Consider the following 14,327-nt stretch of genomic DNA (forward strand, 5'->3'; position numbering starts at 1 on the left):
AGGCACCGGCTTTCCTTCAACACAATATCTCAGAGGAGAAATGTAAATGGCTGCACAATTTACATACGTGTTAGCCACTGTGTCTCAGTAACTTACTATTATAAGAAATTACATATATTATCCAAACTATATTCTCAACATATTTGTATATTCTATTCTATAATGTAATTTCTGCTTTAGTTTAATATATATTGTAATACATAAAAATAATTTGAAAACTGGATTAATTTAGCAAAAGCGATTCTCTCAGGGGACTCATTCATGAAAATGGAAAGATCTTTTGTCAAGTAATTTCCCCCCCGGGGGGCCTTTAAGTAGCAATCTCCCCATTTTGATTCAATCTGCAGCAATCTCATTGAGCTGCATTACTGGACCACCTCATTGCGGAAAGGAAGGTAAAACGTATTGGTGACCACTTGGCTCTCTGTTTTTGTTTTTGCTTTTTGTTTTTTTCCCCAACTTGCTACTAATTCATTTGGCCATTAATCGGGCTCCCCCCTCCCCCAGGCCACTTGATCTGTTTGCAAGATAAGCAGGGAGGGAGGGCCATTTCTCCAGCTAGGATGGCTTTCCAGAAGCACAATCCAGAAGGGCATTGGAGTTACAACAAATGATTAATTGAATAACTCACTAGGAAATGATGTGCCGCTTTAAAGACCTAATAGCTGATGAAGTAAGACCTCATGTAGTAACCTCAGAACAATTCTGGGGGGGGGAACTTTTTTTTAAGATTCCCTTTAATGGATTTCTACAAATGCTTGGATGAATGATAGACAATAACATTTCCATAATTTTGATAATATGCATTTACATTTGCATAACTCTACGTAGTTTATGAAGCTGGGGCGCCTGGGTGGCTCTGTGGGTTAAAGCCTCTGTCTTGGGCTCAGGTCATGATCCCAGGGTCCTGGGATGGAGCCCCACATCGGGCTCTCTGCTCAGTGGGGAGCCTGCTTCCTCCTCTCTCTCTGCCTGCTTCTCTGCCTACTTGTGATCTCTGCCTGTCAAATAAATTTAAAAAAAAAAAAAGAAAGAAAAAAAGAAGGGGTGGGAGGAGGTGGCAGAGATGGGGGGGAGCAGGGGGAGAGCAGGACGAGGCGAATGGGGGGGAAAGGGGGTCGGGATGGCCCTAAAAGTCCTCAGCTGGACTCCTGTCCCTGAGAGGCAGCACACTTGGAGCTGTTGACTCCCCAGAGGCACCGGGCTAGGAAGTGCAGAAGTGGCACCAGGACCCAGGATTCTAATTTGAAATCTCATTTAACTGCACCATCGCCTGAGCATCGCAGCTGAAACCACCTATTTGGACACACTACCTTCAAAGTATCTGGCCATTGGGGGCCCAGGGGTCCAAGCAAGATTGTGACCGACAAAAATCATCTAAGTCCCGGAATGCATGACCACATTATTTTCCGATATCTTAAAGGAATGGGTTCCTTTCTGTGGGGCCTTCATGGAATTTACTGCAAGGGGACCACACAACCTCATGAACCCCCAAGCCCACAAGAGATTAAATATACAAGCAGTGGCTGGATCACGTTAAAAAATAAAAACTTTGTAATAAAAGATACCAGAAGTTATATGTCAATGAAAATAAATAAATTAAATAAATAAATAAAAACTTTGAGCCACAACCTGCCCAAGAAATACATCCTTTATCTACCCTTTTCAATAAACAACCCAGGTAGCCAGCCTGCCCTGAATCAGATTCGCAAGAAGCCAGATTGCCCTCTCGAGTGGCAATCCAGTAAGCGAAACAATAATTCTATAAAAATCGGCTCCAAGCATCCAGAACTTGATTGATAACTGATACCTTCCCTGTTTTTTTGTTCCCTTGCTTCTAACTTGGGACCAATCAGAGAAAGCTACATATGTCCCCCTACCCAGTAGGAGCTCCTGCTTCTAGTTAGCCCATCTCCAGCTTTCCAACAGCCTCCAATCAGGGCACACAGGAAGCCGGAGTTCCTTCCACAATGAAGCTCCCAGACTCTTCTGCTGAAAGGCAAGTGACAATGGCCGGCTGACTTTCTGGCGATTGCGTATAAATAGCCTTTGCTTTTCTCATTTGGTGGGTCTTGGTTGATTGGCCCGGTATAAATCAGAGATGTAATACGGCTCATTCATACACATGCCCCTCCCTTCAAATATTTGTAGCTGCTATTTTGATTGATAGCCCCGCCACTGACTGCATGTCTAAGATCACAGATTTGTTCTTCTTGCTGAGTGGTTCTAACACACAGAGCTCTGCCCTTCTCCTTCCTGCTTCTTGGAGTCATTACCTGCTCAAGGCCAGCGGTCTGGGCCCCTCTGGCCTGAAGTTATAAAAACAACAGTGACCCTCACAACAAAACACCCCGAATGGCAGGGGCTGTTCTGAGTTCTTTGTGTGTATGATCTCATGTAAGCTCCAGCTGACCCGACCAGGTGGACGCTAGTTGCATCCCTTTTCTGCAGTTGGGGAAACTGAGGTATGGTGTGGTTAAGTCACTTGTTCGAGGTCACGAAGCTGGTGTGATCTTGACAGGACTCCAACACAGGCAGTTCCCCTCCAGAACCTGGACTCCTCACTGCTCCGGGTCCACTCTTGCCACATCAGTGGTATGCGGGCAGAGCCCACGGCTGTCTGTGCCCCACGGAATTCCCAGCAGCTCCCTCAACCGTTAGTACATAGTCCATGCCCAGCAGGTATTTATGGAACGAATGAATGAATGGCTTCTATCTCATATGTTCGGGGCCTAGCGAGACACTTCATACACACTGGAAGTTAATACTATTCAGTGTCCCTGACTGTGTTCAGCTTTCTCCCTCGTCATTGTTAACAACCAGAGACAAAGGCTTAACTTGACACAAATTGGAGTTCGTGTGCCCTGTCCCCACCAGACTTAGGTGTGTATTTACCCCATGTCTAGTCCTGTCTGTTGTTATATTTCGATACCTTGTTGGATGAAAAGGACCATTTGTCCTCATAGTTGCTAGGAAAAAAAAGAGAGAGAGAGATCATTTGCTTCTTTCCCACCCAGATTTATACCCCAAATTCGGTCCTCTCTCCCTTCGGGTGCGCTGGTTTTACTCCCCAATCAGTGACTGTGTCATGAACGCATCCAAAGAGCGATCATCACCTGTGGATCCCCTCACCCTCTCTCGAGAGCTCCCCCACTTCTCCTTGACACCATTTACAGGAGGCGGGGCCCAGTTTACGGACTCGTGAACAGCGACTCTGTGAACCCAGTTCGCACACACTGAATGCTGTGGGATCCTGTTCGCGGCTGGCAGCTTTTTTTGGGTTGTTCATTTCCCCTGCTTGGCACGAATAGCTTTTTCAGACCTCTCCAGGGATGTGGACTATTTTGCATTTGTAAGCCACCGTTATGGAAAAGGGCCTGCAGGTTTGAAGGGCCCCGTGACCACTTTCTCAGAGACAGGTCAAGGCCTCGTTCATCGGAAAGTGGAAATGCATGGTAAGTGTGACATTGTGAATGTCCTTGTGGCACTAGATGGTCACGCAGCACTCCAGCGTGGCTGAGATCATGTCGGAGAAATGGAATTGTACTGATGCAAAGGATTGTTCTGCTAGCTTTTTAAAGTAGGGTGGGGAGGATGAAAAAGGAAGTGCCATTGTGTCGGGGCAGGCTAAGAGAAAAGGACGTTTTCAGCCTAAAGTCTAGAAGATTTTGCCCTTCCAAAGCAGGGCAGGGGAATCTAACCAAATCCCAGGTCATAGTCTCACTACGCTTCCATCCTGATCGTCAGGATGGCAGACCGAGAGAAGTTTCTGAGCTAATTTGGGCCCCTTTTCTGTGCCAGGCCCTTTCCCTGTTTAATTCTCACACGATTGCTATGAGAAAGTTGCTGTGGCCTTACTGTGTACTTGGGGCAAGTGACGCTCAGGGAAATGACATGTTGTGGCCAGTGTCACACTGCTGAGTGACGGAGTTATTAATCAAATTCAAGGTTGCTGGGTGCCAAAGCCAGGTTTTCCTCCTATGCCCCTTCTGTCAGTGAAAGGCAAACAAATCAGGGACAAATAAGGACAGGTTGCATTTCCTTAGTCTAGTAGGCATTGCTCTTTTTGTGATTTTGAAGATTCTCCTGGCTGCGTCCCCTTGGTGTCTAGTGGTGACACTCCTTTTAAACACCAAGGAACAGTGCATTCTCTTGTAGGAAACTGAATTCTCCATGACAAGCTTGGTGGGGAAGGGTGCCCCGGAAGACAGGGTTGACAGTGGGCACAAGACAGGGACTTGAGTCACCATGGGTGCTGAACCACGAAAGACCTGAGGAGGACCTGGTGTGTGTTTGTTTCCATGACTCCCTGCCCATCCCGGCAGAAATGAGTCTCCCTAGGGTGCTCCCTTATGCTCTAGGCATTCCTTTCACTATCAACTATTTGTTGAGTGTTTCCACATGCTGACGTAGAGTTCAGATTAGGTTCTACTGCGTAGATAACACACACGCACCCGGTGGCTTAAACAAGGCACACATTTATCTTTCTGTCCTGTCAAAGTCTCCATGTTGGCTGTCAGGACAAGTGTGGTGACTCAGGGGTGTCCTGGGGGACCCCGCCTCTGTCTTTCTGCTCTTCCCTCCTAGCTATATCTTCCTCCTCCAAGCTACCTCATGGTCCAACATGGCTGCTGGGGCCCTTACTGGGAGGGAAGAAGGAGGAAAAGCAGAAGAGCAGAGAGCAGTCCTTCTCAAATCAATCAGCTACTTTTAAACAGCAAAAAATCCCAAATAATGCTCTCTCTTATATCCTACCAGCTGGAATTTATTGAAATGGACACATTTGGCCATGGGAGTGGCTAAGAATGATCATTGTATCAGGGGGACTGCTGGACACAGATACACACAGCTAAAAACGAGGCCTTACTGAAGGAAGAATGGATGTTGTAATAGACCAGGAGTCTGTAAACTATGGCCCGCAGGCTAAACCTGGCCCACTGCCTGGTTTTGTAAAATAAAGTGTTAGTGGATCACAGCCAAGGTCATTCGTTTACATATTTTCTAGGCTATTTTTGCACTGCCACAGTGGGGTTAAGCAGTTATGCTGAGATACACCCGAATGAGTATCTGACACTCTACAGAGGACGTTCCCTAACCGCTGGAATAGACAACAGCATTGTGGGGGGCACAGCAGCATCGATGACATCTTCCTAGGCACCCCCAGAGTATCCCGCAAGCTGTGACAACCCAAACTGTCTCCAGGCATTGCCAGATGTCCCGCAGTGCTGGGGGAGGGGGAGGGGCAAAATCGACGCAGCTGGAGAACCAATGAGCGCGTAGGAGGCTTAAATGAGATAGTACTTCTATTACACGTGCAGGCGTTAGGTTGATAACTATTATCATTATTATCACCAGTGTCCTGGAAACGTAAGCTGAAAGAATGCATACACGTTCTGGAAGATCAAAATATCTCACAGAAGCTATTTCTGGTTCTAGGCCGGCAAAGGCGAGAAAGGCAGTCTCAGCTGTGGCGAACAGAGTTTTCTGTCAAACCCACCAACAGGTGCTTGGCATTATGTTAGGAAGGTTGGGGGAGAGACGTTATCAAGGGAGCTGTCAGTGACATCTGCTGTTTTGTTGCTTGATTTCATTTTGGGGGGAAATACCCACCCCCATTTTCAGCCATGTGCTTTGCCTGAAGTTGACCTCCACGTAGGTTGCCGAGGGGGATCACAGGCATCAGGCCCAAGTCTCCTGGGGAAGCCCATTCTCCCAGCCACAGTCCTTAGTCCTGAATTGGGAACCAGACTCAAGCCAAGACACAATCAGAAAATCCCAGGGGTTTTCTTGGACAACTCAGCTCTGAAGATGGGGTTTCCCTTCTCCACTGCACTTGAGCATGCCAGGTCATGAGGTGGGGGCTGTGGCTGGGAAGGGGGGTGGTGTCTGGTGTCTGAGAATAAGGCCCACATGGAGGAGGAGGAGGGAGTTGAGCAAAGAGACGAAAAGAAGCAGGTTGCTCTGATTTTTGTCTCAACTCCTGTATTCAGCCGTGTCTGAAACCCAATTTGTTCACCAATTGTTCATGTTCTTGCTCTAAGAAATTCCCTCTTGCTTGTTAGTTTGGGCTAGTTTTTCTGTCCTTGACATCAGAAGATTTCCCCCCTCCAGCTAATCCTTGATCCCGATTATACTAAGAGCACTTCATGAGTCTCTTTGCATAGTTTGAAAAAACAGGCTCCAGCTCCCTTTCTCTGGGGTTCTTTTGGCCCAAGCTATCCTCCGTGTGCTGGCTCTGCCTTAAGGCTGGCTTCTCTAGTAGCAAAAATGGGGCAGCAGGTCCAGGCCTCACAGATATGTGCCACCAAGAATGAGAGAGGAAGAGTTTTCTTAGTTCAAAACCAGCAAACAGAAGTCCTGGGGTTCCCTGTGGTTAGACCATCTTGGATCAAGTGTTCAACCTTAAACCTGGGTGACAGGTAGGGGATCTCCTTGGTTTGTAGCTAAGACCTGAAGCTAGACTCTCCAGGGCCTGGCTCAGTGCCATCGAGAGCTTAGAGCTACTACTCAGTGGGGAGATGGCATGGGTGCCGGGAGGCAAGCTCACCGTTCACTTGACAAGAAGAAAATAATCTGAAATGTCAATGAAAATGTCACCTTTCAGTGACATCTTTCCATTTTTCTCTATTGGACATCAGCATACCTTTCCCCGGGTTCTTCCAAGATTTGTTTGTCAATATATTAGCAATTACATCTCAACTGTTAAGAGTTTCTTGTCCAACATTTATTTTCCTTGCTAGACAGTTTGGGCCGAGAGCAAATCCAACATCTTTTCTTTTTCCCCAACATAGCCCTGTACTCGGTGGAGGCCTGCTCTCTGTATTTATTTGTTTGCTGTATACTTCGATTTTATTTTACACGTGATTTTCATGAAGTTATGCCAGTAGCCGTCTTCTTGGCACCAAGGGGCTCTCATCTGAATCAGAAACGCAGCTGAAAGTTGGGCCAATAACAAGAGCCTCTTGTTTGAGAGAATTGTTTGATTAGCAACACAACAGAACCCTCTGCAATAACCTGCCCGTGAACTTCAGTCCAGATTTTGAAAGGCTAGACCTGAAATGAGGGAGAAGTGTATTAACTAAGTACACTGATTTCTTTCATTGACCAGGAGGTGTTTTGTTTTGTTGTTGGTTTCTTTCTTTTTTAAAAACCCAATTAAATTTGTTCCCCTACAATGCCAGGGCAAAGAATTTCAAACCCAGCTTGCCAAGCAAGAGTCTAGACTTCTGAATAGTAATTCCAGGACTGAAGTTCGAATTTTTCCTCCAAGCTTACTGGCTGTGTGATCCTGAACAAATTACTAAATCTGTAGAAACCTCAGTTTCCTCCTCTGCAGAACAGGGATAATAGTATTAGCCACGTTGTAGAGTTATTCAGAAAAACGCATGAACTAACGTGCACGGGTCTAAGCGATGGGAAGTGCATGGCTCTTTTTTTATCATTGACAAATGATAAAATGCAAAGGCAGCAATTTCTTCATTTTTGAGACAGGACAAACGTTCTGTTAAAGAACACGCAGTAGGTATTGACTCAACTTTGGCACCAATTCACTTCCGCCCATGCGCATTCCAACCTGGAAGAGGAGGGAGCTCCGCTTCATTCCCCCGCCCCTCCCACGGTGGAAGGGGCACGTGAAAGAGACCCTAAGGTTTGTTTTACAAATAATTAAGAATCTAGGGCAGAGAACCCCCAGTAGACGTTATGGTTGAGATCCGATAGTCTCAGACCAAGCCATCCAGCCTCTGTGGTTCCTCTTTCAACCACTGTCGACCACACTGGGCTTTCAGACAAACCTGCGGGCAGTAAGGCTGAGACTTCAGTTGGAACTGGAGAGGAAAAATGCATGTGGGCAGCTGCAAAACATCCTCACTTCCATTGGTGAAACACAATAGTGTAGCCAAGGCAGGGACCCCTGCTGCATGTTTGTGAGTTGTTGAAGCCTCCCCCACCCCACCTTGCCTTGCTTTGGAAGCTTCCAGCTACCTTAATGGGTTTCTTTTTCCTGGATTGCAGGCTACTCTTTAAAATGACAGTTGGGCGCGGGTGGGGGGAGGTGGGGGGGTGGGGGTGGGGGTTGGGAGTGTGTGTGGGGGGGGGGTGGGGGGGTGGGAGTGTGTGTGTGTGTGTGTGTGTGTGTGTCCTGGGTGGCTCAGTGGGTGGCTCAGTGGGTTGAGCCTCTGCCTTCCGCTCAGGTCATGATCTCAGGGTCCTGGGATGGAGCCCTGCATCCGGCTCTCTGCTCAGCGGGTAGCCTGCTTCTCTCTCTCTTTCTCTCTCTGCCTGCCTATCTACTTGTGATCTCTCTCTCTGTCAAATAAATAAATAACATCTTTAAAAAATAAAAATAAAAGGCAGTTGCACGTTTGGAAGCTACTGGTCTGAAAAAGAATTCACAGCCTGAGATGCTTCCCCTTAGTTTCCAAGTGGCAGTTTATGTATTAGTGGGTGTATTTGGGGGGATCAGAGGGGTCCATGCTCCATCTTACTATTCATTTCTATATCCTGAGCCCCTAGTACAATGCCTGACATAGATTCCAGGCTTAGCAGATGTTTGACAAGTGGGGGAGAAAGGAAGTCACTCAGTTAAACAGATCAATGCACCAACAGCAAATCCTGACCAGTTGTGTTTATAGCCTAATGAGGACTGAGAATTTCCAGGCTGACCAGAGACTTATTGTGACATTTACTGACTCGTACTTATAGCAAGATCAGCAGGGGACATGTTTGGGCCAGTTGATCCCAATTTTCAGTTAGGATATTGAGTGATGTCAGCCCAGGCAGATTGTCCATATGTGAGGTTGGGTGTGTAACTGGTGAGTGTCCAGGGCCGGCCAGTTCAGCCTGGGAATAGGAGCACAAAGGTACTGCTGCTGAGCCCCTGTGCAAGATCATTGCACTCAGGTTAGGGATGAGCATCAGAATTACCCAGGATACTGATTTATTGTACACATGATAAAAATGAAGCTCAGAGAAGTACAGTGACTTTCCTAAGGTCACACAGCTGGTTTGCAACAGAAGATGCTTATATCATGGTATCATTAGAGCTGAATCCTGTTTTGTGTATTGTCCCAAAGTGTTTTCATCTCTGTTCTCCCATTTGGTCTTCTCAACCCCTCTCCACCTAAGAACACAGAATTATTTATTTTCATGCTAGGAGGAAAACCAGTTTTTATTTAGATTTCTGTGTTAGTAGCCAGACATGACCTCAAAAAAGTTACTACTAACCTCTCCACCTAAGAACACAGAATTATTTATTTTCACGCTAGGAGGAAAACCAGTTTTTATTTAGATTTCTGTGTTAGTAGCCAGACATGACCTTAAAAAAGGTACCATTAACCTATATTGCACCTTTTACAAATTACTAGAAGGTACCCTTTCTTCCACGAGGATGTGGGCCTGACCCATGTGACCAGAGTGCAAGCTGTACTTTGGGACTTACTCCTGCCCTTGGTCAAATGACCTTGGGCAGTTTCCAACTTGCACAACTGTACGTGGCAGCCCTGTTCTCCAGGATGAAACATTTGTTTTGTACTTCGGTTTGTACTCCCCATGGTCTAGGGCAGAGATGGGCTTATAAGTACTTTTAAAGGTGACTGAATTGCTCAAGGCTACCTGACTGATCAGTAGTAGGACTAGAACCTCTGATGCCTGGCATGGCCTCAGGCAAGAGACAACGAACTTTAACTGGGTATACTGTCCATATTCCACTCTGGGGGAATTGGCCAGGACAACTTAGTTCCCCAGAAATGATGCATTTTGGGGTGACCCCTGAAAACCAATTTTCAAAGTCAAGGCTGATTTGTAGTGAACCCCAGCTCAGATGTGAGCACTGGAAAGTGTAGGTGGAAAGAGCCTGATGCCCCCAACTCCTACAGGAATTCAAATGCCAACCTCTGTGTTTGGCAGAAGTTAAATAAGAGTTTTCAGGCTGGGAGCAAAGCCTCCTCTCGCCCTGACTCCATTCCTGCATCCTTCCCTCTTGCAGGGTATAAACACATGAAGAAGGTTCTTGAGCATGTGGGACTCTTTTGCCTAATAACAAACATGGAGTCTTAGCCTTTCTATTACATGGCTCAACGTTATCACAGAGAGGTGGCCTATTTCCCCTCCGGCTACCACTGAAGAGAACTTCCATTGCTCAGGGATGGAACATTCTTAGCTTTGGCTATATAAATAGCAGCATTCAATTAATACTCAGCTCTTCTCAGGGCCCAGATCATGGGCCCAGGGCTCAAGGCTTTACTGAGTCATCTTACTTCCTCCTCGTATTCACCCTAGGAAGTAGATGTTATTATGCCCCTTTTACAGGTGAGGAAACTGAGTCAGAGTAGTTCAGTAAACCACTTGAGGTCACACAGCTGGTAGGTGGTAATGTCAGGACTCAGACTCACACCCCAGGGCGTCTGCCCACCAAGCCAGTGTTGCTAACTCTCATGCTCTGCTGCCTTTAGTCTCAGTCGTTGGTGCGCTGTCCTGGGTGCTGAGCACAAGGACCTGCAGGGGGCCCCGTCTTTTTCCTGCCAGTGTTTGCTTTGCTACATGTATTGAGTGCCTGCTGTGTGTTTCCAACACCATGCTAAGCAACTGTCATGGGTTTACATGCATTTTCTTTTTTTTTTTATTTTAAATTCAATTAATTAACATATAGTATATTATTAGATTCAGAGGTAGAATTTAGTGATTTGGTAGTTGCATCTCACCAGTGCTCATCACTGCCCTCCTTAGTGCCCAACACCCAGTAACCCCATCCTCCCTCCCCCCACCCCTCAAGCAACCCTCAGTTTGTTTCCTATCGTTTAGAGCCTCTTACAGTTTGTCTCCCCCTCTGATTTTGTCTTATTTTATTTTTCCTTCCCTTCCCCTAGATACTCTGTTTTGTTTCTTAAATTCCACATATGACTGAACTCATATAATTGTCTTTCTCTGATTGACTTATTTCAATTAGCGTAATACTCTCTAGTTCCATCCATGTCATTACAAAGGGCAGGATTTCATATTTTTGATGGCTGCATAGTATTCCATTATATATATATACACACCACCTCGCCTTTATCCATTCAACTGTCAATGGACATCTGGGCTCTTTCCATAGTTTGGCTATTGTGGACATTGCTGCTATAAACATTGGGGTGCACATGCTCTTTCAAATCACTATGTTTGTATCTTTGGGGTAAATACCTAATAGTGCAATTGCTGGGTCATAGGGTAGCTCTATTTTTAACTTTTTGAGGAACCTCCATACTGTTTTCCAGAGTGGCTGCACCAGCTTGCCTTCCCACCAACAGTGTAGGAGGGTTTCCCTTTCTCCGCATCCTCGCCAGCATCTGTCATTTCCTGACTTGTTCATTTTAGCCATTCTGACTGGTGTGAGGTGGTATCTCATTGTGGTTTTGATTTCTATTTCTCTGATTACATGCATTTTCTTTGAATACTCAAAGCAAACCTACAAGCCAGTACCTTGGCTCCCCCTTTCCCTACAAGAAGGTCAAATCACTCACTCCAGAAGAAGGTGGGATTCCAGCTCCAGACCTACATGACTCTAAAGCTTGCTCCCACCCAAAAAGCTAGTATTTCTCAAAGCATGGTCCATGAATCACCCTCATCTATATCTTGGTGGTGCTTGTAGAAATGCAGATTCTTGGCCCACTTTCAGGAGGGGTCAAGGTACTGGATAAGAATCTCTGAAAGCGGGGCCAGGGAACCTGCTTTCCTGCTAAGTGCCCCAGGTGTTTCCCATGAACTTGTGCAGGTAAAACTCATTTCCATATGCAGGTGCTAGTAACATGGCCATATGCACTTCTGAAAATTCACACAGTTGTATATTTCTGATTTATCACTTGTCTCTGTGTCTGTTACATCTTAACAAAATTGGACTTAAAAATCCTCTCCCATGTAACATATAGTCTCTTTATGAGGAGCCCTTTGCCAGAGTGTTACTTTTTCAACCTCAGTCTGCCTAGGACCCCGCAGTGCTTGAGGCCTGAAAAACCAGGCTATGAGCATGTCCCGGAGTCACCTCTTCCCCCCAACAAGGCTATCACACAAAGGTTACCAGCAGTTCTCATTTTCTTTTCTCTAGATAATTCCTCCAAAATAGATCACCCAAGAGCCTCATTCTAAAAACTTCCATCACATTCCATCAACCCCGAAACCCAAATCAGTGCAAAACGGTCCCTTGGGGGCCCCCGGATGGCTCATCATCTGAGTTTCCACCACTGGCTCCTGAGGGTAGTCCCGGAGACTCTCTTTTTGGGCCCATTCCATCCATGAATTACTCCTTGACCAACTCTGTCACCTGTTCTTTTCCCCTTAACCCTTGGTGAGGGGTTTCCCTCTGCTTCTTCTGGAACCTCGGTAGAACCTGCATCAGAAAAATTCTTACTCTGCACCCTCCAGAATGAATGCATTCACTCACTTACTCATATTTACTGAGTACCTATATGTACTAGGAACTCTTCCGGGGAGAGGAATTTAGAAAATAAATAGGATGTAGCCCCTTTTCTTGTAGAATGCAGAACGTTGGCCATCCTTCTGGAGTGACTCCTTTTAATAAGGTTGTGGTTGATGAGCCACTAATGCTAGAGGAGGGGAGTGGAAGCAGGAGGAGATGGCATTATTTGAGGCCCGCCTTTTTTAAAGTAGGCTACATACCCGGCATGGAGCTCAACATAGGACTTGAACTCACAACCCTGAGATCAAGATCACATGTTAGAAGCTTAACCCACTGGGCCACCCAGGTGCCCCTTTTGGGACCCTCTCTCCATGGCAGGTCCTCTAATAATCATTTAAATGTATGACCAGGAGGCAGGTACTATTATTATCTTCATTTTACAGTTGAAGAAATTTAGGTCCAGAGAAGCCGAGTACTTTTCTCAGGGTCACACAGTTCATAAAGGCTGAACCCTAGAGCAGATCTGGAGTCTGACCTCAGAGACAGGCCTCTCTAATAGTCCCTTGGAGTCCTCCAAACCATCAAATGAGAAGTATTGCAAGTGCCGGCGAATGGCCTGAAAGGGGACAGAAGATGAGCGGGGTTGGGGGTGGAGGGGAGCGCTGTCTGCCTGACTCCAGACTGAGACCATGAAATGCACTTTGGCTGTGGGAGTGTGGTCTTATCTGTCCTGTCTAAAGGATAGCATTTCCCCCAAATCATGGAACCATAAATCTCAGGGCTGGGAGGGATGTCGATGCGGTGTAACCTAACCCCCATTAGATGCTGAACCCTTTTCCGACTTTGTCACCAAGTTCTCATCTGGTCTGTCTGGAGCACCTCCAGGGACAAGGACCTCCCTAGCTAAGGAGATAGCTTATTCTGTTTCTCACAAACCAGTGTAATGGATATCGTGTTTTTGCCCGCCCAGACTCCCTTCCAGACTACTTTTGGTAATAGCATGCCACGTTCCCTTTGGGAAACTGCCTTCCTGCATTTCGAGTGATTCTACCAAGGGCTGTCAGTCAGTGAGGGAATGGGTATATGACCCCAGGTCAGGCCAGTCAGACTGTCTCTCCGGGGACACCAAGGAGCACAAGAACAGAAAACTGATAAAAGCAAGTTATAGCAAATTGACAATGCCGGTGAGGGCCCTGAGCAACTTTGGGACTCCTGAACCTCTTCGGCCTTCTCTTCAATTCTGGAAGCAGTTGTGTCCTTCTATTAAATCCTTTTCTTGCTTGTTCTGTTTGTTAGCTGGGTTTGGGGGCGGGGGGTAGAGGGGCAGAGGGAGAGGGAGAGAGAGAATCTGAAGCAGCCTCCACGCCCAACACAGGATGAGGAGCTCGATCCCACCACTCTGAGATCATGACCTGAGCCGAGATCAAGAATTGGAAGCTTAACCCACTAAGCCACCCAGGCGCCCCACCACAGTTGTATTTTGATGCCTGCAACCAAAATACCTTAGCTGTTATAATCCACTTGTGTTTTCTTTCTGTCATGTTGCATTAGTAAATCTGTTTCTTCCTTATAAGTATAATCCTCATACGTGGTTTTAAAACATCTTCTGTGGAACCTGAGGGTTATTTCCAGTGGGGCATTCCCCTGGTCCTACTTTCCGGAGGTAACCACTGCTAATAGTCTCTTGTGTTCCCTCCAGCAACCTCTATTTTGTTTATTAACAGCTCTGTTAGATCTTCCCTAGACTGAGTTAAAAATCTGCCAGCCTGTGGTTTCCATTCATTTGCACCAAGTCTGTTTCGGAAACCACTGAGCAGATTTCACTTTCAGGTAGTCGATAATTCTGGTACCTCATGCTGGAAGTCTCTCCTAGACCCAGTCACTCTCAGTTCCTGAGGCCACCACCCAGGGGACACAGTCAGGAAGTCCCTCGCCA

The sequence above is a fragment of the Mustela erminea genome, chromosome 16, assembly GCF_009829155.1.
Source record: "Mustela erminea isolate mMusErm1 chromosome 16, mMusErm1.Pri, whole genome shotgun sequence".
In the NCBI taxonomy this organism is placed as follows: domain Eukaryota; kingdom Metazoa; phylum Chordata; class Mammalia; order Carnivora; family Mustelidae; genus Mustela; species Mustela erminea.